At 45.6% G+C, this 5112-nt stretch overlaps 1 non-coding gene across 1 annotated transcript; it reads left to right on the forward strand.

Moving 5' to 3' along the window:
• Positions 1-3436: 3436 nt before the first annotated feature.
• Positions 3437-3508, forward strand: trnam-cau (transfer RNA methionine (anticodon CAU)). Its single transcript has one exon. It is a non-coding gene; the product is annotated as a tRNA-Met (tRNA).
• The last annotated feature ends 1604 nt before the right edge of the window (positions 3509-5112 follow it).

Genomic DNA, 5112 nt, shown 5'->3' on the forward strand with positions numbered 1-5112 from the left:
CTCCTTCTCCCTCTCTGGCATCCCACTCTTCATCTCTTCTTCTCCCTTTCTGACAACCCTCTCTCCCTGTCTCTCTGGCACCCCTCTTTCCCTGTCTCTCTTGCACCCTTCTCCCCTCCTATTGGATGAGGTTTTTCTGATTATTTTATTTGTGATTTTCCAGCCTCGAACTCAGTTTCCAACTTTATCCGTGTCAATGTTCACATGGTCGGCCTTGACCACAATTCACATTGTCCATTTGATGCCGTCTCTGGAGAGTTCAAGCACTTTGTATCTCCCTTCCTCCTCAAACCCTTTATTCAACCCTGGACCTTTAACTCATCGTAATTACACAGGACACTGAAGATGTTCACAGCAAAGGGACGGATCGTAGGTCAGGATTTTGTGGGTTATCACAGCTCGGCGGCCAGAGGTCGAGCTGTTTCATATCCATGACTTTACCTGGTGGGGATGAGTTGGGCCCCCCCTGCCCCTTCCTACAACATTAGGGTGGGGCGGTGAGACATAACTGTCTACTTATAGTCATGTTCCCATGGATTTGTGCAGGAATCTTTGTCAAGGTGGGAGCAATAAGCAGGCAGGGGCCTGAATGAAAAGGCAGGTGAGGGAAGAAGGGGCAAGGAGAGGAGCACAGACCAACAGGTGACCATAAGATATAGCAGCAGAAGTAGTTCATTCGGCCCATCAAGTCCATCCCGCCATCCATCATGAGCTGATCCATTTTCCCCCTCAGCCCCACTCCCCTGCCTTTTCACCATAAACTTTCATGATTTTTTTAAAATTTAGGCATGCAGCACGGTAGGAGGAGATGACACCCGACAGGTCCGTCCCACCCAATTTTCACCCCATTATCCTTCAATTTCCCATTTATTCTGAAGGGTGGGAGGAAACCCACATAGACACAGGGAGAATGTACAAATAACTTACAGACAGAGCTGATTCAAACCCAGTCCCGTTCGCTTGTGCTATAAGAGTGTTGCACTAACCGCTCACCCAATCCATATCCCTTCATCCCCCTCTCATCCAGGGTCCTGTCTAAATTTTACTTAAATGCCATAATCAAGCCAGCATTAACCACTTCAGCTGTCAGCTCATTCCACTCTCCCACCACTCTCTGTGCAAAAAATTACCCCAAAAGTTTCCATTCACAATATCACCTTTCACCCTTGACCCATGCCCTCTTGTTGGTGTGTCAAATATACTCAGTGGGTTAAAAGCCTGCTTGCATTTATTCAATCTACACCATTGATAATACTGTGTCCAATGAAGCAGAGTTGTGCAGCGGAAGCGTGCTGGGCCCATAACCCAGACGTCGATGGATTGAAACCATCCTCTGCCTGTTATTCTTTGGGACCCATGGTTGGTGTTGAGGTTAGCACAACTCTTTTACGGTGCCAGATACTAGGCCCGGGTTTCAAATCACACGCTGTCTGTAAGGAGTTTGTACGTTCTCCCTGTGTCTAAGTGGTCTTCCCCAGGGTCTCTGGTTTCCTCCCATCGTTTGAAACGTAGCGGGAGTGCAGTTTAATTGGGTGTAAATTGGGTGGAACGGACTCATGGGCCGATGGCCTGTTACTCCTCTTACATATACAAATCTATCATCCTGAATCGTTGTCTGGCTTTTACTTCCGATGGAAGCTGTGCGACCTGTTGGGGTTCCCCAGTGGGTGGAAGGTCACAGCAGTGTCAACCTTTGGTGGATGCTGTCTCCCCCTACTGGTCTCTGCCATCCCTGCAGGGTAATGGCTGATTGAAAGGGTGATCCAAAGAGGTTCTTTCCAATATAAACTTTATATTTAAATATTTACATTTAGATATACAGCGTGGTAACAGCCCCTTGTGACGCACAAGCCCGAGCCACCCAATTACTCCTGTTACAGGATATGTTAGAATTTTTATGGATTAAATATGTCTTCAAAAGTATTTGATTGTCGGGGTTTGATTTAAGTTACTCTTCACGAACAGTGTAACGTTTCGCAAAAGGCATCGCATTTAAAATGGATCAACTTTGCTGAAGTGAGACATTGTGTCACCAGTGACATTGTAGAGAAAATGGAACTGCTTGGAGTGGACTTCAACCGGAGGGGCAAATGGCACATCATGTTGATCATGTGCGGGCTCAGATACTGATAATATCTTTCGAAAATTGAGTATGGGCGCCGATAAGAGGTCTCTTCGATTTTACAAGTGGGGATGAAAAAACTGACAGCTGATTTCTCTTTTGGAGAGAGAGTGAAAGAGAGAGAAAGAGTGAGAAGGAGAGTGAGAATGATAGAGAAGGAAAGAGAGAGAGAGAGAAGTCAGTTGCAGAGTATCTGTTGAGGCTGCAAAATGACAAGCTGGCAGCTTGGGAAAAAACACCATTTTGAAGACGGGTTGTGGATTCTGAGTTCAGCCTGTTGAAAAACTTTATAGTCCTGACAAGACGAAATTGCTGGCAAGAATGTTTGTCCTGAAATAAGGGAAACAAGAGGAACTCTGTGGTGACCTGGAAGAAGAGATTATCGTTTGAAAATCCCAAATGGGGCAAGTTTCTTCGGCAAGACATTGAAGTGGCTGATTGGAGGAAATCAGTTTGTGTGTGTTCAATGAGCAACAAATGCCTCTCTGAAGCGAAGAAGAACCTTCCTGAATGGTAACCACTTAACTTTAGGCACCAGATTCTGGTGGAAATTTTAAAGGTTAAATTCTGTGTACAGTATGAGAATTGCCTAATACCGGTGAACTTGGAGAAGGGAAACGTGATTGATTGGACAGTGAACCGGAGAACTTTCTTGAACATGTACCCTTTACATACATGTACACTTAGAACTAGAAGGGGGTTAATTTAGGTTAAGTTAATAGTAATAAGTATTAAATGGATCTTGTTATTATGTTTAAAGGAAATTAAAACCATCTTTTGTTCAAGTAACCATTGTATTGGTGAATTTCTATTCCTGCTGGGTTTTGGGGTCCTCTGGGCTCATAACACATCCAATTAACCTCCACCCTTGGCAGGTTTTGAACGGTGGGAGGTAACTGTAGCACATCAAAACTGCCTATACAGACGCGGGGAGAAGGTACAAACATTTTAACGACAGCGGTGATTCGAACCAAGGTCCTGAATGCTGGCGCTCTCAGTGTTGCACTATTCGCTAGTCTCACCGTGCCTCCCCTTTACATTTGAACCCAGTCCATATCCCTTCATCCCCATCTCATCCTAAATGTCCAAATTTTAATGAAGTGTTAAATTCAAGCCAGCATTCAGCACTTCAGCTGGCAGATCATTCAACACTCCCACCACTCTCTGAGTGAAGTTCCCCGAAAGATCCCTTTCAAAATTTCACCTTTGACCCTTGACCCATGCCCTCTGGTCCTTGTGTCAAATATACTCAATGGGTAAAAGGCCTGCTTGCATTTATTCAATCGACACCACTGATAATTCTTTGTAGAATTTAGCAGAGTGGCGCAGCGGAAGCGTGCTGGGCCCATAACCCAGAGGTCGATGGATCAAAACCATCCTCTGCTAGATATTCTTTGGGAATATGTCAAGGTTAGCATATCACTTTTACAGCGCCAGAGTCTGGGTCCATGTTTCGAATCACGCGCTCTCTGTAAGGAATTTGTACGTTCTCCCCATGTCAGAGTGGTTTTCCCCACGGTCTCTGGTTTCCTCCCACCATTTGGAAAGTATAGGGGGTGATGTTGCGATGATGTTTAAAGGAAATTTAAAGCAATGTTTGTTTAATTAACCATTGTCTTGGTGAATTTCTATTCCTGCTGGGTTTTGGGGACCTCTGGGCTCATAACACATCCAATTAACCTCCACCCTTGGGACGCTTTCAACTGTGTGAGGAAACTGGAGCTCCTGGATGATCCTTACACAGTCATGAGGAGAGTATACAAACACCTTACAGGCAGCACCGATTCAAACCCAGTCACGTTCGCTGGCCCTCAAAGAGTGATGCACTAACAGTTAAAGTAACCGTACAACAGCTGTCCATATGAACCTAATCCATTTCCCTTCATTCCCCTCTCATCCAGGGATTGGTCCAAATTTTACTTAAATGTCATAATCAAGCCAGTTTTAACCACGTCAGGTGGCAGCTCGTTCCACACTCCCACCATTCTCTGCAGGAAAATGTTCCCCCGAATGTTTCCTTTCAACAATTCACTTTTCACCCTTGACCCATGCCCTCTGGTTCTTGTGTCACCTAAACCTGCTTACATTTGTACTGCTCATAATTCTGTATCCATGAAAGCAGAGAGGCGCAGAGGAAGCGTGCTGGGCCCATAACACAGAGGTTAATGAATTAAAACCATCCTCTGCTAGATATTCTTGGGAGCCATGGTTGGTGTCGAGGTTAGCACAACAATGTTACAGCACCAGAGACTGGACCAGGGGCTCGAATCATGCGCTGTCTGTAAGGAGTTTGTACGTTCTCCCCATGTCTGAGTGGGTTTTACCCAGCGACTCAGTTTAATACGTACTGGGGGTGTAGGCTAATTGGGTGTAAATTGAGTGGCACAGACTCGTGGGCCGAAATGGCCTGTACATCTAAATCTATCAGCCTGGCTCGTCGACTGCCCTTCACTTCTGATGGAGGCTGCCGGATCTGCTGGGTTTCCCCAGTGTGGGTTGCGGCACTGTATTGTAAACCTTTGTGGTGTGCTGCGTCCCCTACTGGGTTCTCGCAGTACTACATGGCCGTGGCAGATTGAAAGGTTGAACCAAATTGGTTGTTTCCATGTTAAACGTTATAAATATTTAAATTTAGACATACAGTGCGGTAACAGGCCCTTCAGCCCTTGAGCCTGTGCCACCCAATTACACCCAATTAACCAACTAACCCGGTTCATTTTGAATTATGTGAGGAAACCTGAGAACCCAGACAAAACCTATGCAGTCACAGTTGGAATGTGGAAACTCCATTCAGACGGTCGTGATTCGAACCCTGGTCAGGACACTCTCGATAAAACTGCTGTAGAAAGTTGACCTGATGCTGGCCGGTCACCTTCCCTACTTCAGTCTATAAGGAATTGAAGTTTCGGTTGTACTTTCCTGACAAGTGAGGAGATGTTGTGTGTCCAGGATCGGTCTCTTGTTCAGTGAACTCCAAGGAAATTGGTGTC

The sequence above is a fragment of the Narcine bancroftii genome, chromosome 4 (genome assembly GCF_036971445.1).
Source record: "Narcine bancroftii isolate sNarBan1 chromosome 4, sNarBan1.hap1, whole genome shotgun sequence".
Classification (NCBI taxonomy): Eukaryota; Metazoa; Chordata; class Chondrichthyes; order Torpediniformes; family Narcinidae; genus Narcine; species Narcine bancroftii.